The sequence below is a fragment of the Euprymna scolopes genome, chromosome 23, assembly GCF_053919585.1.
Source record: "Euprymna scolopes isolate OS-2025 chromosome 23, ASM5391958v1, whole genome shotgun sequence".
NCBI classification, from domain to species: domain Eukaryota; kingdom Metazoa; phylum Mollusca; class Cephalopoda; order Sepiida; family Sepiolidae; genus Euprymna; species Euprymna scolopes.
In genome coordinates this window covers 104,495,325-104,519,183 of record NC_136504.1, presented here as the reverse complement: position 1 = coordinate 104,519,183, position 23,859 = coordinate 104,495,325, and the positions used below count along the sequence as shown (strand labels likewise).

Below are 23,859 nucleotides of genomic sequence, written 5' to 3'. Positions count from 1 at the left end.
GAAATTGTGAAGGACGAAAAGCAGAGAGGACTGTGGCAGAGACCCAGGTTCTCTGGCAGATGCTACCGATGCCAAGGCCCCCATATGGCGAGGGAATGCAGGGAGCCAAAGCCAGAAGTCATGTGTTACCGCTGTGGGGAAGTCGGCCACATCAGCAGATTCTGTCCCCAGGGAAACGAGCATGGGGAAGCCACTGCGCCGGTGGCTACCCCACTTATTCGATGAAGGCGCTTCAGGGTATGTCACCACAAGTAGAGGTGACCCTAAATGGACGAAGTGCAAAAGCCCTTGTCGACACGGGCTGTACTTCAACAATTGTCACCAAAGACATGGTTGACACATGCAATAGAACCAGCAGCATTACGGCAGTTGACGGCAGAGAGGTGAAGTGCAACGACACAAGTATCGTTCGGTTGATGGTACGTGGGATGTCACTAACAATCCAGGCGATTGTTATTAACAAAATTGTCACGGGTGTTGATGTGCTGCAAGGGATGGATGCAATTGCTCGACTAGGGAGCGTTACGATATATAGGAACTCCGTAAGATTTGGAGGACATCAAGGGGCTGCAGGTGTGCAATTCGAAAAAGGTGTCACAGGAACGGCCGAGTCAGACAAAAGTTGCACGATAGAGGACCAAGATTTCTTTGCACACTTTGATGGTGAGAAATGGACAGTCAAGTGGGCATGGAAGGGAGAACCTCCCATACTGAAAAACAGAGTGGAATGCTACGAGTATACGTTGCGAGGAGGCACAAGAGTTGAATTTGAGAAGGAGGTGGACCGATGGATCTCAGAGGGGATTTTAAGATCATGGACGGAGAAGGTGGAAGGTGTACTGCCGTTAATGGCGGTTGTTCAGCCCACAAAACCAAAAGTTCGGCCAGTACTGGACTTCAGGGAGCTGAACGTACATGTTGCGTGTCACACGGGAGGCGATGTGATGGACGTGTGCGGAGAGACCATGCGAGAGTGGAGGCAGATTCAGAAGGCTGTGACGATTGTGGATTTAAAATCTGCATACCTACAGATCCACATTTCACAGGAATTCTGGAAATACCAGCTGGTCAGATACACGGGCCGAATGTACTGCCTGACTAGGTTGGGTTTTGGCCTGAATTCTGCACCAAAAATCATGGCAGCGATCCTCAAAACGGTGCTAAGCGAGGAGGACACAGTCAGAAGAGCCACCAGTTCCTACATTGATGATATTTTGGTGGATGAGACGGTAACAACTGCGGAGGACATAGTAAAACACCTCAACAGCTTTGGGCTAATTGCAAAACACCCGGAATCGTTGGAGGGAGGAGCTGTGTTAGGGCTCCAACTAAGAAAGGACCAGATAGGACGGTTAGTGTTCCGGAGGGGAAATGAGATCCCGGAGGTGTCGGAAAAATTGAGCAGGCGAGAACTCCTCAATATGCGGAAGACTGGTGGGCCATTACCCTATTGCAGGATGGCTACGGACTGCATGTAGTTATATCAAAAGGCTAACTAGTGAAGTGGGAGGATGGAGTTGATAAAGAGACTGTGGACATTATGAGAGAGATTATTGAAGAGGTGAAGAGAGAGGATCCAGTGAGAGGTGTTTGGCATGTACCCAACAGTGCAGAAGGTGTTGTGTGGTGTGATACAAGCTGTATAGCAGTGGGAGTCACCTTGGAAATAGGTGGTGTTACTGCAGAAGATGCTGCATGGTTGCGGAAGAAGGACGATGTGGCTCACATACATGTGGCGGAACTGGATGCGGTTATGAAGGGCATCAACTTAGCCTTGAAATGGGGGCTACAGAATGTTGAGGGGAGGACCGACTCAGCCACTGTGTTCTCTTGGATCCAGTCCGAAGCTACAGGAGAAAGGAGGGTGAAGACGAAAGGCACTGCGGAGATGCTAGTAAAGCGTCAATTGATGATTGATTAGGGAATTTGATCTTCAACTTAGGGTCACTATCGTTCCTTCAGCGAAGAACAGAGCAGATGTGATGACGAGGGTGCAGAAGACCTGGCTAAAGGCGCCGAATGAAGCGGCTGTTGCAATATGTTGTTTAAATGAAGACACTCTGAAGGATTTGCATAACATACACCATTTTGGAGTGGATAGAACCTTGTTCTTGGTCAGGAAGGTGGACCCCAGAATCACAAAGGAGGCCGTTAGGACAGTGGTTGAGAGATGCAGCCGGTGTCAATCAATTGACCCTGCGCCAAGTAGACACGAAGAAGCGAGCGACTGTGCGAGTGGGAGAGGAAGTGTGGATCAAACCGCCTGATGCTCGCTGTACCACATGCTGGGGGAGGGGCATTGTGACAAGTGTCCAGTCCCCGAACAATATATCTATCGACGGTATCCCTCGACACATCCTTGATGTGCGGCCGGTAGTGGTGTCATCAGAGGAAGACAGCGACGTCGAGCCAAGTTCACGAAGAGGCTCCGCGGAGATTGCAGCGAGAGAGAAGGCCGGCATGTTGGTCGAGCGACTACGTGATGGGTTGACATGTGATGATCGTGTAGATCAAGGGGGCGTGTGGCAGACACTCCTACGTGGGTATCCATAGTCTGTCAAACACTGGAGGAGCCTTACTATATATAAAAACAAACACGCATATATTATTATTCCATATATCTACTTAAGATTTTATGTATCTACTTTCAATATTTACTTCAACAATGCTCAATACTCGAGTAGAGCTATGTAGTAGGTTATAAAATATATATGTGTGGTTTGAGTTGTCCCCCTTTGCAAATTAGCTGTTTGGAGAAATGGAAAACTAGATGGCTCTGGTTGATAGTCAATTTGCATAAGTGGAGAAATGGGCAGCATATAAACGGTACTTTTTTTTAAGCAGCGTGAAGAGCGCAGAGAGTGAAACGACGGTTGGAAGAAGTGATGGTGAATTCTTTTTGTGACGGTGAATTATTTTTGGACGTTGAAGAGCTCAACCTTTTGGAAGGAACAGCTGTGTCTTATATATATTTTTTTTAATTTCTTTTTTTTTCTACTTCACTACAATATGGCAGTTAAGCTACTGAGAATTTTTCACGTTTCATCCTCCTGAGGATTCTTCAGGGTATTGCATGGAATTAATATTATATATACATGCAGTGTTAAGTTTACCTCTTAGCCAATCAGATTCATTGTTATTTGTGTGTTGATTTGTAGAGATTTGTAGAAGCCAATGGTCACGTGTTTCTATGGAAAAAATTCACTTGATCTGTAAATCACCCTTTGTTAATTTTTGTAGGGAAGGCTCTATTTATTATTGTGTCTACAAAGGTAACCTGTTTTAACTTTGATATGTTTAGATAGATATGTCTGCTTTCATTTTGTTTATAGTAGTTTATTTATTAATTATTATTATTGTTATTATTATTATTATTATTATTATCATTATTATCATATATCCATTTATTATCCTGAGGTAAAATTTAAATTTTTGTATCCATAGGTTTGCTATTTCGCTACTGCAATATAATAATAATAATAATAATAATAATAATAATAATAATAATAATAGTAATAATTAAGCAGATATAAAAGCACTCAGTGAATATGACCCCTACAAATATTTGTGAGTTCTGAAAAGTAAACTATATTGTAGAAACATAATTTAAGGTATAAACACATGGGCCGTGTCACTAGTAATATAGTCTGGATCATTTATAGGTTGGATCAAAGAAGATCAGAGGCATTTAGATCAAAAGACCAGGAAATTGCTGAGTATTCACAATGTACAACACCAAAAATACATCAAAAGGGTAAAGCCGACAGACTGTATGTGAAGAGGAAAGATAGGGGAAGATGACTGGTTTGCATAAAAGACACACAAAAAAAAAGAATTAGAAAAATGTACAATACAACAGACTTAAAGGGTTGTTATCATAGCAAGCTACATGGAAAAAATGAAGAAAACAGAAAACAGAAAGACAAGGAATAAGACGAGAAAAGTAAAATAGGAAGAGAAACAGCTATACGGACATTTCAGAAGGGCGAGAAAAGATGATACTAATGAAAACACTTTTGACATGTCTACAGAAATGAAAACTAAACAGAGAAACTGAAAATCTAATAACAGCCGCATGATATAATGTGATGAGAAGAAACCCCACCAAAGCTAAGATCAACAAAACACAAGACAACAGAAAATTTAAACTCTGTGGACAAAGATGAAACGATAAACCACATGATCAAATTGATGCAAAAACACTTGCTAACAAAAAGTGTACAAGAACAGGCACGATCAAGTGGGGAAGGCAGTGCACTGAGAATTATGCAAGCAGTTGCATTATGAACACTCGCACAATATAAGCACAAACAGGCAGCAGTTCTTGAAAATGAAAATCATAAAATCCCATAGGACATGGACGGACAAACAAATAAATGCATGCAAGAAAAAAGACTGGATGTCTTAATAATTAATGAGACAAAAAAGTTATGCCAAATTGTAGATTTCCCCAGCAAACCACAAGGTGAATATCTAAGAGACTGAGAAATGAAGCAAATACACAGAGCTAGCCAGAGAGCTGAAATGGATATAGAAGATGAAGAAAGTCAAAATAACAGCAATAATCGTAGGAACATTGGGAACCATCTTGAAAACCTTTGAAAAAAACTATAGGAGAAATTAGAATCAGAGGCTGAAAAGATACTAGTTCCTGTTTCCTATTTTGACGTTCATAAAAATCCATTTTTCCTTCTTTACACTAACATGTGAATTAACCATATGTTCGAATGACTCCAAGTCAATAAAAACAAATCTGTCCCTTTTTATATGCTCAAATTTGACCACATCTTAATTTACTTATGTCACCTTTTTATTTCTTATCGGTTGGGTTTCAAGTTCAAGTGTCGGTAACTTCATACAATATGCACACACCACCCTTGAAAACTTGTTTCTATGACTGTTATCACAACTATTACTATTACTGAAATTGATCCCCTGACAAAACGAGGGTGGACCTATAAATTCACCCTTGTCTGTTCATCCTCTCATCTGTCTGCACTTTTCTCAATAACTATGTGTTGGAATTTTTTGAAATTTTGTACAAACATTAAACATGATATAAGTAAAAATGTAATAGAACGAATTCTCCAGTAAAACTCTGGTTGCACCCCCTAGGGATGTCTTTCGGGTTAAAATGGCTAAATTTGACACTTTTGTGCTTATTAAAAAAAATTAATGCCTTGAATTTTTATAAAACTGTCTGAAAAGTTGTAAGTAACTGATTTCTATGTAATTTTGTTTGTCTATACTTTGCAATAACTTTTGGGTGTGTGCCAGGGGCTCTTTTAGGGCTTACAGAACCACTCTATTTTTGGGACTATTTTACCATATTTATTCCAAATTTTCTGTGTATGTCCATTTAACAATTTTGCATGATGCTGAACTTAAATTTAAATACGTTAAAGCCTTGGGGACTTTTCGAGCTAAATGGTGGGGGGGGGCAAATGGTGGACTTATTTCTGTTTTTGCATGGTGCAAAACTCAAATTTACATATGTTAAGGCCTAAAACTGCACTGTTTATTCATTTACACCAGGATTTGGCGCCCCCTTTGGACTTTTGGAGCTGAATGGGGGGTGGGGTGATGCTAAACTTAGTCATTTTTTATGCCTCGTTCACTGTGCACACATGGGGGACCATGCATGCTTCATTTCTTATATTAGTATTACTAATACATTTGCTGTTATTGTTATAAGTATAATTACTTATATATTTGTTGATATTTTTATTAGTGTTATTATTACTAATATATTTGTTGATATTTTTATTAGTGTTATTATTGCTAATATATTTGTTGATATTTTTATTAGTGTTATTATTGCTAATATATTTGTTGATATTTTTATTAGTGTTATTATTACTAATATATTTGTTGATATTTTTATTAGTGTTATTATTACTATTACTTCTATTATTTATTGTTATTATCAGTATTCTTATTATTAAAGTTACTACTGAAAATGAACAGTCTTATTCATTTAAGAGATGATTAGGAGAAAAGCAGACACTAATATTCACACCTATTCTGTACTTTCACCTAACAATGAAAACAATATCGTATTTTAATTTTTATTCATACTAAAAAATATATAATAGTTTTATCTTTTAAAAATGCTTTATTGGAAAACTGACAGATTTTCATGACATCTCGGTAACTCCTAAGACTTTAATAAACATATCTGTTGGTTCTACACTATATGAACCATATGTTGTCTTATCTACGTATATCTGTAACAGTCTATTTCATGGCCTGATAAACCTTGTGTTGGTGTTGATGCATGCATGTGTGTCAGACATGTATTTACAACACCTTTTAACTGCATTGTTGGCCCTCTGTCTGTTGTTCTACCTGAAAATTTCATATGTACATGGATGGAGCTGGAATCTGTTGGATAAAGCTGTTTCAAACGATCCAAGACGCCGATTTGTTTTCTATAAGATTTTATTTAACTTCTCAGATGTTGTTATTCAGAAGAATGGAAAGTAAATCTCTGGCCTCTGGGTTTCTAGTCTCTATTTTGAGACATGTCATCTCCCTCTCAGAGGGGGAAGACCCATTAACCCATCCACTTTCTTCAATGTCTGAAATTCAACTCAAACTTTGCTCCAACAAACCAGAACACGTGACAGATGACACGTCCCACCGGTCAGCTGTGCAGACCTTCTGCTGCAAACTTGACCAGTTCACAGTTTGACAAAGTCTGACATGTTTTGCTAACCTTATCAACACATAGTTCACATCTCTTGTTTATTTTGCCAGCTAGATAGATTTATAGATAGATAGATACACCAGTAATTAGATAAACTGATAGGAAGACAAATAACAGATAATTTACTTTTCTGCTCGGCCAACAATATAAAATTATTATTATTATTATTATTATTATTATTATTATTGTAAGCCTGAGATTTAAAAAAAATATACAGACATCACTAAATATTGAAGTAATTTATTTTTATTATACAAAAACAGATTCATACTATTGCAACAAAGAAATTGTATTCTACTTTTTACCAAACAATTAAGAACATTATATTGTAGCATATTATTAGTGTTATTATGTTGTAATCATTATTATTGTTATTAATCCCCGTCAAAAGGAAGGTGAACCTGTAAATTCACTATTGTCTATTCGTCTGTTCATCTGTCTGCACTTTTCTCAATAACAAAGCTTAGAAATTTTGGAAATTTTGCACAAACATTAAACAATATATGAGTAAAAAGTAACGGAATGGATTTTCCGGAAAAACTCTGGTTGCCTTCCTAGGGGTGCCTTTGGGTTAAAATGGCTAAAATTGGCACTTTTGTGCTTATTAAAAATAATTGATGCTTCGGATATAAACTTTCTGAAAAGTTGTAATTTCTATATAATGTTGATTGTCTATACTTTGTGATAATTCTGGGTTGTGTGCCAGGAGCTCTTTTAGGGTTAATAAAAACACTCCATTTTAAGGACTATTTTAACATATTTGTCTAAAATTTTCTGTGTATGTCTATTTAGCAGTTTTGCATGATGCTGAACTTAAATTTAAATATGTTAAGGCCTTGGTGGCTTTTCGGACTAAATTGGGGGGGGGCAAATGATGGACTTTTCTTTTTTTGCATAGTGCAGAACTCAAATTTACATATGTTAAGGCCTAAAACTGCACCATTTGGTCATTTTCACTAGGATTTGACATACCCTTGGGAATTTTGGGGCTAAATGATGGGGGAGGGCAAATGCTGAACTTAGTCATTTTCTTTATGCCTCGTCCACTGTGCAGTCATGGGGGACAATGCATGCTTCACTTGTTAGTATTATTAAGGGTATTATTATTATTATTATTATTATTATTATTATTATTATTATATGCATAAAGTTACATTTGATTGTTACATCATATAAAAATAGCATGGTCCATATTCCTCAAAATATAGAAACAGTCTAAAATCTCCAGTTCCTGCAAGTGACTGCCATGCCATGCAGTGACAGTAACCATGTTAAAAGAGCAATGGCCACCATTAGATGACCCTGACTGACATTTGAAGATAAGCAATTTACATCCCAGTACATGCCAATGCTAGCCTCTGTCAAGAAATTACAGTAAGCATGGTTGATTTTATTTCAATGAGGCCTGACACTGGTCATGACAGATAGTTTCAATCTAAAATAACCACCTAAACTTAATTCCAGAGCTGAAAAATGGCAGCAAATACTGGTCATATCTGCTAATGACTATTGTCTGTGCGGTAAACAAACAATGATAGTTTTAAAGGCAGCCAAATTCCAATAGTCGACCCCAGTAAATGTCAGTAAATACAAATAACAACCTCAAACAGCACTGACTGCCAGTGATGATTAATGCCCGCCAAAGACATCCTGGAATAGCCAGTGCCCGACAGTTAAAGAGAGATGGTTTCAGATTAAAGTTTTCCAATGGAGGTGGACACTGATCATGGCTGTATGTTAGTTCCAGTTTTAACAGCAGCCAGTGCTTACAAGTAATTGCCCCAAACCAGCACTAATCGCCAGCAACCACCACTGCTGACAATCACAGCCAATGGTTACTATTAGTTAACACGATCGTTTTAAGATCATCTAGAATTTTTTAAACTTTGCAGGGTTGACCTTATTTCTATATAAGGAATATAATTGGTTTTTGATGGCACAAAATAAAAACCCATCCATTTGTCAGTGGGATGTTACTTGATTGTCATAAAACGTTTCTAGCAGGGTTGCGGAGTCGGAGTCGGAGGTTTTAGTCAGAGTTGGAGTCAGATTTCTAAGAGTACAAGGAATCGGAGTCGGAATTTTTTATTCAATACCGACTCCTTAAGTCCAATGAATTTATTTTTTTACATGTTTTTCCTGTCTGGTTTTACAAGTTTTTTTTTTAAATTATATTTTCCAACCAAATAAGGCGCATTGCCACTTTGATGTAGGGGGCTACTATCAGGAACCTTAGTTTTAGGGCTACTATGTAGGGAGTTTAGTAGCAAGATGTCTGTTCACATTACACTTGAACTTTTGCATGTCACTACAGTTGGAGAAGCAGGAACCCGGAAGAGAATTCCAAAGTCTAGCAGTTCTGGGTAAGAAGTTATTAGAGTAAAAGGCTTTCTTACATCTGGGGATCTTTATTGTATAGGGGTGGCACTTCACTGCTTGTCGGGTTTGTTGGGGGTATTTACATCGAGGGGGTACAATAGCTTGTAGTTCGTCAGAGCATCCACCATTAAAATACTTGTAAAACAAGCAGAGGGATGCAATATTTCGTCAACAGGACAGTGGCTGAAGCTTAGATAACAGTTCAGGACCTATCAGGTTGACGACTCTCTTTTGAACACTGTCCAGGAGCGAGAGACTAGTAGCAGATGCACCATCCCAAATGTGACAGCAGCACTCGATATGTGGGCAAATGGTGGCTTTGTAGAGGTACAGGATATTTCAGGTCTAAGTATCTTTCTAGCACGGTAAAGAGAGCCTACATTCTTTGCAGCAGCCTTGGAAATGATCTCAATGTATTTAGTCCAACTCATGTTCCCTGTGAACGTTAAGTCGAGGAGTTTGAATGAAGTACTTTCAGCTAATGTATCTTTAGCAATAGCTATTGGTGGTTGGTAAGGTTTCATGTAATTATAAAGGAAACAAGTTTTGTCTTGGCAGCTTTGAACGTTACCATCCATTTCTGACCCCATTCCACTATAAATTGAAGGTCTTCCTCTTAGGTTTCCACCATTGCCTTAGATATGTGCTCATTAGTTTTCTCCACAGGCCTGCCATAGAGCATGGTGTCATCGGCAAATATACCCATGGCAGAGACAATTTTTATCAGGTAAGGATCGATCCCTGAGGTACATCTACATTTATATCATATTGTTTGGATATACACCCATCGAGAACAACCTGGATTCTTCTCTCATTTAAGAAGGATTTAATTATGTTAAGCATTCGTCCAGTAATAGCATAAATACCATAGATTTTATTTTCATGAGAAGACCATCGTGCCATACCCTGTCAAAAGCCTTAGATATATATAGGGCTACTGCCCTCTTCTCCCCTGCCTTATCTAGTGCTTGCTATATACATTCAGAGATTACAGTTAGAATATCTGTAGTAGAATGGGCTTGCCTAAATCCATATTGATGGTCAAACAGAAGTTTAGCAGCTGTAAGATGGTGAACTAGAGTTTGATTAATTAAAGACTCACATATTTTGGCGAAAAGCGGGAGGAGGTTAATTAGGCAATAATTTAATGGGTCAGTTTGTTATAAACTGGTGCCACAGAAGTAGTATTCCAGCTGTAAGGAAAGCAAGATTGGTTAAGATATTTGTTAAAGAGTTTGGAGAGAACTAGAGCAACCTCAGCAGAGCATTTTTTTAATAGCACAGCCAGGATGAGATCAGGTCCACATGCTTTTAAGGTGTCTAGGTTTTTATGATATCATGTACTCGAGAAGGGGCAATTTTCAGACTATCTAGTGTGGTTTTTGTCCACAGAAGAAAGTCAGGGAGGGAATGGTTTGCTGGGTTCAAGGTAGAGTTTGAGAGAAAATAACGAGCAAACATGTTAGCTTTCTCAGTTGCTGTGCAAACAACCGCATGATTGTTGGATAGTGGGGGAATTTTTGATTGCCCATTATTTACTACACTATTGTAGATTTTTCAGAAATCATGAGTTCCTAATTTCTGCACTTCAATGCGTTTCCTGGTGGTTTCCGTATATTCACTCATAGCTGTTGCTACTTCTTTTTTACAATTACTACTAGCTTTTATATACTTTGTTTGTTTGTACAGGACTTACGCTGGATAAATTTATGGTATGCATGTTGCCTCTGAGCAATGGCAGCTGCGCACATAGAAGTAAACCATTGGGAAGAATGGGGTTTGCTATAGAACTTCCATGTAGGAACATTTGCTTCAATTGCTGCTTTGAACCATTCAGTAATCTCATTTGCGCACTATTCTTCAGGAAGAGAAAAGATATTTCCCCATGGGGCATCTCTGATGTGATCTCCAATGGCATCCAAGTGAGCCTTATTTTAGTATGTTGTCGTTTTGAGCAATGGCATGCCACTTGTGCTCACTAGTCTTGTTTTGGCCGGTCTTGTCTGAGAAGTTGAGGGTAACTGATTGACAGTTTGTGTTGCTGCTGTTTCCGACTGACAGTACAAAGTCTTAACTCATTGGTAACACTTAAATTGGCTGCTCTATCATGAGATGTATAATATCAAGATAGTTGTAGTGTCATGTCACACATGGGAAGGGACCCTGCTGCTATATCTGGTTGGCTTTCATTTCACACATTCTAGGCTGGACTTGGCTATCAAAACACGCCCATTTTGCTCAACACTCTTCCCTAACCTAACATTAAACAAAAACCTAATTAATGACAACCCAAACAAGTACTGCAATAAAACCAGACAACCACCCAAACAAAACCAATTCGCCTTTGCTTTGAGGCTAGTTTTCACAAATATCCGTGAGCATATAGATGATATAGAGTCTTACCTTTTAGTAAACTCCCTGGACATGTTAGCATTAAGTGAAACAAACATACATTCTTCAATCCCCTCCAACTACTTTAACATGGCAGGATATCTCCTTCTTTGCTATAAGAACTCAGATAGATGTATACACGCGTATAGAGTCTATATTCATTGCACTCTCCCTTAAACCGGATAAAAAAAATCTTGAATGGGATGACCAGGCTTTTATGTTCTTTCGACTAACATTTCATCACTGCGTTAGTTACTTATATTGTCTCTGACGCTTTTCCTCAAGTCAAGATTGTACCCTAATCGATCATGTCTGCGATAGTATAGATGCAGCACTCTCCTTGGATAGTAATGCCCAAATACATGCGTTTGGTGACTTTAATGTCCATGATAAAAATTGGCTTGTTTTCTCAAGTTACACAGATGCAGCTGGATGCTCTACTTATAGCTTCTCTATAGCTTATTCCCTCACACAGTAATGTTTCCAACTCACCTACAAGATCGTGAACCTTAGCAGGCTTCACTTCTAGACCTATTCTTCACCACAGTACCTGAGGATTGTGTGACTAATACCACTGTCCACTTGGAAGCACAGATCACCTAGTGGTATCAGTTGACATCACATTTAAATCCCAACCTAAAGGTGAGGAATCATTGCTGAAAACCACAAGGTACTACAGCAGGGCTTACTGAGGAACCATTAGAGAGCACATCCAAGATCCTTCATGGACCGATATCTTCTCTCTTTCTGCTGAACAGTATGCCAGTGAGACAACTGAATTGTGCAAAGTGGGAATTGAAGCACATGTTCCCACACAGAAGTATTATAGCAAGCCCCCCCCCATGGTTCACTACAGATTGTGCAGCTGCTATGGCACAAAGACAGCATGCATTCCACCAGTTTGTATGTCATAAGTCAAATACAAATAGGCAAAATTCGTAGATGCTAGAAATCATTGTAAGAGAGAAATAGTGATAGCCAAAAGAAATCATGCTGAAATAATCAGGGAATGCATAGAATTACCAAAGATAGGAATTCGTGATTTCTGAAAAATCTATACTAGTGTAGTGAATAAAGCATAATCAGTAATTCCTCCACTAAGCAACAACCAGAAGGTTGCATGCACGGTAACGGAGAAGACCTCTAACTCCACCTTAGAACCAACAAACAACTCCCTCCCAAATTTTCCTATGCGGACTAAAGCCACATTAGATAATGTAAAAGTCACCCCTTCTCATGTCTGCAACATCATAAAAAGCTTAGACACCTCAAAGGCATGTGGGCCTGATCTCATCTCTGCTATATTAATTAAGAAATGTTTAACTGAGCTAGCCCCCATACTTTCCAAGCTCTACAATAAATGGCTTGCTGAATCTTGCTTCCCTAATAGCTGGAAGATGGCCTCTATGGTACCAATATACAAGAATTCTGATGAAAGCACAGACCCTCTCAGTTATCGCCCCATTAATCTCTTTCCCCTCTTCACTAAAATATTTTAGACCTTAATAATCAAGCATTAGTTCACCACCTCACAAAAGCAAATCTCTCTGGCAAACAGTATGGATTCAGGTAATGTCATTCTACTGCATATATTTTACATTTATCTGTGAATGCATTTACCATGTACTGGATCAAGAGGGTGGAGCCACAGCTGCAGCCCTTGATACATCCAAGGTCTTTGACAAAGTCTGGCACAAATGGTTGCTAATGAAAATTAAATCATATGTTAAAACTGGACATATGCTAAATATAATTAAATTCATCTTAGACAATAAAAGCACACAGGTTATCATTGATGGACATACATCCAAGCAGCATAACATTAATGCGGGAGTGTCTCAGGGGTCGATCCTTAGACCATTATTATCCCTGATATTCAAAAACGACCTCCCTGATAATATTGTGTCCGAGATTGGTATATTTGCTTATGATACAATGCTCCATAATATGCATTAGGGAAAAACAGATGTACATAAATCTAAGACAATGGCAGAATCATTAGAAAATTACCTCCAGACCATAACTGAATGGGGACGCAAATGGATGGTAACATTTAATGCTAGTAAAACTAAGCTGCTCTCCTTTAACAATTACAAGACGCCTCTCAAACCGCCTATATCAATGAAAAATAACACCCTACCTGAGCATTCTACCTTCAAATACCTTTTTTGAGACTATTTTACCATATTTTACTTTGCGGGCAATATGAACTGGAACAAATACACAGAAGACATTGCAAAGACTGCTGCAAAGATGGTTGGTTCCCTCTATCGAGCTAGAAGACTACTCACACCTGTGAGTATCCCATACCTCTACAAGGCCACCATTCGCTCATGCATGGAGTATTGTTGCCACATCTGAGCTGGTGTATCTAGCTCTAGCCTCTCCATCTTGGATAGGTGCCAAAAAAGAGTTGTCAATCTAATCAGTCCCACTTTATCAACTAGTCTCCAGCCCCTGTCCCATCGCCAGAATGTTGCATTTCTGTGCCTGTTTTAATTGAATGTGTTCTGATGAACTCGTTGCACTTGCACCCCGTACATATCTCCGACAAACCTGTTTAGCAATAAGATCTCACCCCTTCACTATTGAAGTCCCTGGATGCCAGAAAGCTTTCTATTCTAATAGTCTTTTCCCTTGAACAGCTAGACTTTGGAATCCCCTTCCTGCTATCTGCTTTCCTAGTTATACTGATATGCAGAAGTTTAAATGTAACATGAATCGACATCTCGCTAATCTTTCCTAGACATGATCCCAAAAAGTAGCCTTTTTCGTCCAAGTGGTGATATGCCTTGTTATGAGTTAACATTAAATAAATAAATAGAGCTGGTAGAGTGTATATGTGAGTATATTTATCATACAAGTGAATGTTAAACATAAAAAGTGATGTACATGAAAAGTAATTATGAAATGCTGAATAGGCGTGGGAGGCTGGTATATGAATCTGCAGAATAGATTTCCACATAGGGGCCAAGGAGTTGGAGTCAGAAGTCAGAGTCGGAGTCTAAGATATCAAAGGAGTCGGAGTCAGCATTCCAGGAATTCAAGGAGTCGGAGTCAGACTTTCACCATCCAACTCTGCAACCCTGGTTTCTAGTTCCACTAGTGTAGACAATTGATGGTCAACTGTTAAGCATAATTATTACAATCGTTTGCTGGAGTGTTACTTCATTTATGTGAACATCAAGCCCACCAGTGTGATCAAACGGTATTCAAAAAGGACCTCCTCTGCTTAGCCATTGTCTATCTTAGACCATCGCATCATTGGGTCGTTCTGGCTATGAGGTCTGCTTGGCGTCGATTTCTGGCTGCGCTGTCTGCTTGGATAGTAACAAATTACATGCAACAGATTTGTAAAAACCTCACTGCTTTATTTTGCAATATTATACATTAATGAAACAAATGGTATTAAATTACAAATGAATTCTTTTATCCTAGCCTAGGCTACCTTAGCTAATTTTTCTTTCTCTCCCAACAGAGACACCAAAATATGTGTTCACTGCACGCTGGTCAGTCTAGAAAAGAGAATTCTGTAAATATTGGATTATGGAAAATCTATTGCCTAACCCTTATATGACAGGCCTCATCACTCAGCAAAAATATTTCTGTTACTATGCTGAGAGTGGCACATAACAAATAATGCCACAATCCCTCTTGAAAATAAGACTCTTTGTACCTTGGAACGTATGGCCATCTATCTTGCTATTAAGGATTCCTAGTGTCTTAAAGCCTGTCAACATTCAATACTTGTATATGGTCTCTGATGCCTTAGTGGCTTTACCTTCGGGTCTAAATAGAAAGGGAACTAAAGGGGATCCTTTTGTGGAAAACGGAATAAAGGACATAAGAATAATGTTAGAGGTGATTAAAGTTTGTATTAGAATCTAACCTCAATTCAAATATGTTTCTTCTTGGAAAACTCTGTTGATCTCCTTACTAGATATCTCTTTACTAGATTCTATGGCTTTGATTGGGTGTGTTGGAGAGAAGATTTCCCCTGCAAATTGCAAGATCTGAACGTCTGGAAGATATGTTTAACCTAGAGTCACTGCCATTGGACAGTTTATTGACAGTAAAGGCTTGTTAAAAACTAAGGGCAGGATTCAAAATCTGATGTTCATTCTTATGACATCAAACATCATATTTTGTTGGGAAAACGTCATCATTTAACTGAACTTGTGATCAAGGAAACACATTTGCATTGTTGAAATCTCAAAACATGTCCGATATTAAATTGAGATTGATGGAATTTTGATTCCTAAGGGAGGACAGTCGCGAAAATCATTGTATCATTTGTAAAACGAAAACGTTAATTATTTGCCATTTGAGGCCCCTACAGGCCCTGAGTAGCTTGCACATGGGGTGAATTTTGTTCATCAGGTTGTGGCTGATTTTACAAAGCAGTTGTGGGTGAAAAAACTAATGAAGAAGAAGCCAATATGTACATGTATGAATTTCAAAGCAGTGCACTTACATATGTTGCCTGACATGAGCACTCAGTCATTTCTGCTGGCATTCATCAAATTTCCAAACCTATTTGGTGTACCTCCTTATGTATATTCAAATAATGTCAACGCCTTTGTAGCTGCTATTATGTTATCAGGACTATTTGTTTCTGCCAAATTCAAATAATTCATATCAACTTTGATTACTTACGTCACAAACTCCTTTTTTCTGTATGGCATCAAGGTGCATGGGAGCATATGATACAAACTGTTAAACGATGTTTTAACAAATAAACTGAAAGGGAGAAAGGAAGGGGGTATTTCAGCTTCCTTACAATTGTTTCTGATGTGGAGACCTTTTTACCTATGTTGCTTCTACTGACGAGGTATTGAAAATTCTGACCCCCAATCATAAGCCATGGTTTATATTGGGAAACCAGGAGGTTAATGATTTGTGCCCCAACCGTCCAAGTAAAGTGAAATTATTAAAATATCTGAAGTTAAAAAAGGAATTTCAAAAGAAATCCTGCAAAGTCTGGCCAAACGAATATCTCTTTTCTTTAAGGGAGAGAGATAGAAATATGATAAACCATTTTACTGAAAAATATGAGTTGGTGATGTTGTTCCAGTGAAATCGCTAAACTGGACCAGACCATTCTGGAGTCTTCGTAAAGTTTTTCGTCTCATTAATAGAAATGATGAACGAGTTTGTTCCAGGTGTTTACTAAAGGATGGTTATGAACAAATTAATTCTTTTAGACATTTATATCTCTTGGAAGTTAGAAAAGTTTCTTCTAAAAGAATATGCAGAGACTGAATTTGAATGACAGACATTATACCTGTCTTTGTTCTGTTAAAAATGATAGTACTGCCTAGTGTTGGGACGATTCCTAATTTTTATACGATTCCGATTCCGATTCCAGGAAAATATTGATTAACGATTCCGATTTCGATTCCTAGGGAATTTAGTGTTTTGAAATATACCAGGTAGTTTTATACTTATGGTCGGTAGTTCCCAAATATGTTCCTTAACTTTGGAAGAGATATTTTATGTCTACACTGTTGTGTTTTGGATTAAATAAAATTATTATATAGCAAACTAAACGGAAAAATTAGCCAAATTTATTCTAGAGAAAATTTATTTTACTTAATTGGAATACAGAAAAAAAACTCAAAGAAAATAGAATTTATCCTTCAGAGAAAAAACAAATAAAATAGAATTTATATAACAGAACAAAAACAAGAAAATTAGAGAATAAATACACACGATTCATTATTTTGGTCCTCATAATTAACAGATTTAATGAATTAAATAAAAAAAATATAGCGGAAGAGAAAGAAAATATATACTAATTAAATATAAAAAAGATAAATATTTAATTTAATAATTTATAAATGAACGTGCGTAATGAAAAAAAAAAAATATATATACCACGTGACATGGCGCCGTAGATACAAAATAACCGGGTTTGTATTACTGTACACATAGATTCGAAAAAGTTGTCAAAAAACAAATATATAACAAACAAATATTATCAAAGGCAAGATAAGTTACTTTTCTACCAAACTGGATACATTTTTTTTGTTTTTATTCAATGTAACATGTTTATTCAGCTCGAAAAACATGCAGTGTTTACTGATGTATTGGAAAATTCAAAATGGCGCCCGACACTCTCTTTAACATGGTAAGTTTGGGAAAAGGTGTTATAAATAATAAACTAGACAAAATACTATTACAAAAAACACCGAATATATATCAAAATATGTCACGGTAACATATATTGAGCGAGTTTCTAGCAGTATTTTGTCTAGTTTATTATTTATAACATCTTTTCCCAAACTTACCGTGTTAAAGAGAGTGTCGGGCGCCATTTTGTATTTTCCAATACATCGGTAAACACTGTATGCTTTTCGAGCTGAATAAACATGTTACATTGAATAAAAACCCGAAAAATATATCCAGTTAGGTAGAAAAATAACTTATCTTGCCTTTGATAACATTTATTTGTTATATATTTGTTTTTTGACAACTTTTTCGAATCTATGTGTACAGTAATACAAACCCAACTATAAGTCTTTAGTAAAATTCTATTGATAAATACTTTTTAAAATGAAATTATTTAATTAATCGTAAATATTATTTAGACATAAAAATTAACTGATTACAAAACCTTTTAAAAATATATATATTAATTTCTTTTTCGTTCGGCAAAGAACTGCGCAAAACACTTTTAATTTTCAATTTAAAATTCTAGAAAAAAGATTATATTATTCTGCTTTTAATATAATCAAATTCAGGGTTTTATCTTTCTGGAGAAAAAAAAATAATGGATTTTGTTTCAATGAAATTAAAAAAAAAAAAAACTTGACTGAATTGAATTAATTACCCTTAAATTAACGAAGGGGTTATTTAATAACTTTAGGTTTGGAAGAGATAGGTATGGGGTCGATTTTTTTGAAACTTCAAAAGAAACCGACTACTGTCAAAACTTTGCGAAATAATACAACGTGATCAATTTCATTTTAGAGATATTTCTTTCAAAAGCCTTCTTTTAAATAAAGAAAAAAAAGTATATTGTTCTATTAAACCTTTTACTGTTTAAATAATTTGACTTTGCTCGTTTTATTTTAAGAAAATATAAGTTGAAAAAGCATTTTCATTCAGTATTAGAAGATTTGTCAGTAAAAAAAACAATCGCCAAAAAGATAAGCGTTTTTTTTATTTTTACTCGCAATGTAGAGCCCTGCATACTTCTTTTCAAGTTAACTCTTTTGTAGTTTTGATTACAATAGATCTGAATGAATGAACCTTGTAAGGGAGGGGCACTAAGCATTGCCCTGTTAATAATGAATTTCTTTGGTTTCTTTTTATTTCTCTCTTGTGGTTAGAAATATCAGGAATTGTTTTTCTTTTTTCCAATATCAGACTAAAAGAATCGTAATGAAGGAATCGGAAAATTAAGGTATTTTTTAACGATGCGATTCCAATTCCGATACCTCCCAAAATACACGATTCTTACGATTAACGATTCCGATTCCGATTAATCGTCCCACCACTAGTACTGCCTCTATGATAATTTGCAATGCCCTATAAAAATTGGCTTTGTCCAGATTGTAAGGTTCCTCCTCTACTAAGCTGATATGTGAAACGCCCATATAAATCTTCTCTTATCTCATTAGGAAAAAAATACTTTGAGACTAAAATATAACAATTGACCATTCATTACTAATTATAAAGTTGCAAAAATTAATTACTCGATTCTCTTTTAACCTTGCGTTAAATCTTAATGAAATAATTATTCATTACTTGTTACAAAGGTTGTAAATTATTTAATAAAAGAAAAGAAATAATGTTAATATTCTTGAAATATGTAGTAAAAAGTAATGAAAATATATTATTTAATTGAAATTCATTATTGAGATGAGTAATATCTATTAATTTATTTATTGTGAACTATTATCCTCGTCTTTCTTTGATGTTGCTTCATGACGTTTCGGTTAACTATTCCTCTGGCCTTTGTCAGGTGATAACAGCGATGGGATACGGAACTCCGAATCTCCTAACTGAATTCCCAGTAATTACTGCCATCCATAGTTTTTGTCGTCTCACCACGTTTGGGCCAAGTAAACCTCTGGCCGGTTTTGGGTAGGATTGAAACCGCTATCTATAGATAATTCTCACCTGTAACCGTAGAGATTCAATATCTCTATCAACTGCGTCACAGGCCCCGAAGGCCACTTGACGAAGGGCAGAGGAATAGTTGGCTGAAACGTCGTGAAGCAACATCTAAGAAAGATGAGGATAATAGTCCACAATAAATAAATTAAAGTAATGAATATTCATGAATGTTTTGCTCCTTTTGTTGCAGTTGTGTCGTGAATTCGCATTTGCATGTTGATTGTTCATTTTAGACAATTATTATTTTTAGACAAATCTCCAGATGTTGGAGACTTTGTTTTCCACATAAAACTCAAGTAGGCAAAATATTAGTTCCTGATCAAAACTTATGAAAATATGACATATTGTCTATCATGTCATGAAATATTCCAGTTTAATTCAACATTAATTAACAGCAAACTCGGAAATCAAACGCTGTTATTATCCCAATATTAAAGCTGTTTTATATTTCAGTTTTGAAATATAGTTAGACTATTTCCAGCATATAATTTATGATAACCAAGAAATGTTTATTAAAGATTCTTCAAACACCTATCCTTCTTCTGTCTGAGGATTGTTGGTTCTCCATTGATAAGGAAACATGGATTGTTATTTCTACCTTGTTAGAGAACATTAGTCAATGGTGCTCAAATAATCCCACCAAGAGTATATAATTGAACATTTTAGCTTCATGCAAACAGAATCGATATCAACAACCCTCATCTCACCTACATTGAGGGGAACAAAAAAAGGGTCACCTAAAATCTGGAGGTCTGAAGCTAAACTAGCAAAGGTTTTTGCAAACAAAAATCCAGGAAGTTACAACTTCAAGGTAAGTTTTCACTTTGTGAATTTTCAAGTTTTCACAATCCTTTCAGTTGAGATGACCAAATCTCAAGTGTTGCTTTTAATGTGTTTAACTAATAACAAAAAAAGCTAAATGTCAATGCTTAACGAATTGAAAGATAAAACATTATTAATTAATTACTTTTACACATAAATCAAAAAAAATACTAAAAACGTTTTTTTCAAAATTTTTATCCCAAAATCAAATAATGTTGTTACATAAATGTAACCTTTTTACCTTGTTCTATTTAACAAAACCTTTATAGTCCTGTTAATATTATTCCCAATATTTTTTATTTACAGATTATATACTTGGATTGAAAAAGATGACAGTTTTTCAATTCAGCAAAGAAGAAAGAAAACCTTTTTATTACTTTTAGATAAGTGCTATTCTATTTTTTGTGAAAGAACGGTATAATATGTAAGACATTAACATAATTATCCATAAAATAAAAATTAAGTCAGTTAATTAGTAATTTGTTAAAAGTAAATTTTAAAAACTGTATGCCAGTACCAAGCAGTGGAAGTGCATTTGTATAAATTATTTTCTAAGATTAAAATGGACACTCACACAGGAGAAAAAATGTATCCTTTAGTTTATGGGTCTTCATTTTCGCAGAGTGACTATCTAAAACCACACATGAAAACACGTACTGAAGAGAAACCATATTCTTGTCAAATTTGTGGGTCTTCGTTTTCACATAATTCTTCTCTAAAAACCCACTTACGAAACCACACAGGAGAAAAACCTTATTCTTGTCAAGTTTGTGGATCATCATTTTTTCAGAGTGGCGATCTCAAAATGCACATGCGAACTCATACAGGTGAGAAACCGTTTTCTTGTCAAATTTGTGAGTCTGCATTTTCCAAAAAATCTTCTCTTAAAAACCATATACGAACACACACAGGAGAGAAACCATATGCTTGTAACGTTTGTGGGTCAGCATTTTCTCAGAGTTGCGATCTAAAAACACACATGCTTACACACACTGGAGAGAAACCATATTCTTGTGAAATTTGTGAGTCTACATTTTCAAAGAAATCTTCGCTAAAAAACCATTTACTAACACATACAGGAGAGAGACCGTTTTTATGTCACATTTGCGGATCTGCATTTTCAAGAAGTTCCTCTCTAAAAGAACACATACATACTCACACAGGAGAGAAAACGTTTTTTTGCTCAATTTGTAACTCTGCATTTTCACAAAATGCTCATCTTAAAAAACACATGAGAACTCACACGGAAGAGAAATCATATTTTTGTCAAGTCTGTGGCTCTGCATTTTCAGGGAGTTCCGCTCTAAAAAAACATTTAAGAACACACACTGGGGAGAAACCGTTTTCGTGTAAAGTTTGTAACTCGGCATTTTCACAAAATTCTCATTTAAAAACACACTTACGAACGCACACGGATGAGAAGCCTTATTCCTGTCAAGTTTGCGGGTATGCATTTTCACAGAACCAACATTTAAAATATCACATGCGAACACACAGATAAAAAAATAAAGCATTAAGGTAGGTGGAATAAGACTACCTTCACATCGAGGAAGAATTAAGCAGATAGAGACTGGAGGCTAAAAAGGAGAAGGAGGTAAAGTAGACACTTTTATCAGCTATAGAATAAGCTGCAGCCAAATACCACAATAAGAAGCAGAGGACAAAGATGTTGGAAAAATATTATTCCATCCCTTTCGAGGCAAGAAAAATATTCCACCCTAAAAAATAACCTGCCAAAGATATAACAGCAGAAATTTGTTTAGCAAAGCAGAACTAAGACATATGTAAATAGATAGAGCCCCTAATAGCAAATAAAAAATGTCCATTAGAAAACCCTATTACAGTTCCATACTTGCCATCACCAGTGAACACATTGCACACCAAATACAGACAGAAGCCCATAATAAGTCATTTGCTGATCTAGACAAACAGTCTAGGTCCATGACACTCTAGCACAAATCCAATTCACCCTCAGGATCTCCTCTGTCAAAATCTCCCTGACAGATCTCCCATTACCACAAACTGTCTATTCACAATGACTGAATAGCCAAAAAGTAAACCTTAGTTCTTCCTCACTTGTATGAACAGTTGAACAACTATCATTATCTGAAGAATTGTTGGAACAACATGCTGAATAATTATCTCTAAAAGAAGAACATTGTAATATTAGTATCAAAGTACAGTTGATGAATATGAAGGAAAAACTTCAATTTCCCCAAAAATCCAAATTTCAAGAGCTATCAAAGCAAAGAGCAAGAATACCAGCATCGCCCTTACAAGACTTGTTCCTTGGAACATATCTGTCGTTGACCTAAACCAGATTAAATATACTTTAGGACTGTGTTGCCCAGAACATTCCTTTAATTTCAAGCAATGTAAGTCCAGAGCAAAAGACCATGGATATATAGCCCAAAGAAATGAAAGCAAGTTAGAAGTGTCAGTTCCAGAAACAATGTCTGGAAAGATTTTTAAAAAGTTGGTTCGATCCCAGAATAAGAAATAAATAGGGATAGATAACTTATCAAATTTCTGTCTTAAACAACTAAAAACTGACAATTGAGTAGTCACCAAAAATCGTGGCTCAACTCTGAATAGTTATGTGCGTTCAATTACTGACCAAAAATTCCTTCTTAAAATCACGTTTTTTAATCATTTTTATTTTTTAATTCTTACATAATAAACAGACCTATATTCATCTTTCTTCAAATCACATTCAATTATTACATATTAAACATATTTATATGCATCACTGTTTGTAGTGTGCACAGTTTAGAGTATATCACTTTCTTTGTACTTCCAACATTGCTAATAAAATCAGATTGCTTAAATAAAAATCCTTGTTTAATATCCCTTCAATTATTTTTATTTTTTGATTCTTACTAACTTTTGTAAATACTAATCTTTTTTCACATTAATCAGTGGAAAAGCATTTTTTGTTTGTGATAAACAAATCTGTTTTGAAAAGTTAATGCAAAATAAATAGAATGAATTAACCACACTTTGATTTCTTTCTATTAAAATTAGACAACTTAAAAGTTAATCCATTCGAAATTAGCAGTTTTTTTACCATCTCTATAATCATGTCTGAACTCTTTCAATTCCAAGACAAGTTCTTATTTTGGTGTAAACACCCATTTTGTGTCACACTTGTTTTCGGAATCGTTTTGGAACGGTTCTTTAACTCTGACGTAGGTTGATAGATTATTCCATGAAGATTCATACACAACAGCACATCTAATTTATCAATAATTTCTCCACACTCATCACTTAGTTGGACGGAATAACTCCTCACCCCGACGTGCCATGATTAGAAGAAAATACATCTGACTTTGACTAGAGTCCAGATTTATAAGGGAAAATCTTCAGTTGTTGTTTCTTGTTGTATCAGTGTTTATCATGGGTCGGTTGAGCTGATTCCTCCAACTTCAATTCTT

General features: G+C 36.2%; 1 long non-coding RNA gene across 1 annotated transcript in view; it reads left to right on the top strand.

Moving 5' to 3' along the window:
• LOC145246109 (uncharacterized) overlaps nt 1-23,259 on the top strand; it is a 29,888-nt gene extending 6,629 nt beyond the window's left edge. Inside the window, exon 2 of the long non-coding RNA XR_013863092.1 lies at nt 20,732-23,259. This is a non-coding gene — a long non-coding RNA (uncharacterized LOC145246109). The remainder of the gene's footprint in view (nt 1-20,731) is intronic.
• The last annotated feature ends 600 nt before the right edge of the window (nt 23,260-23,859 follow it).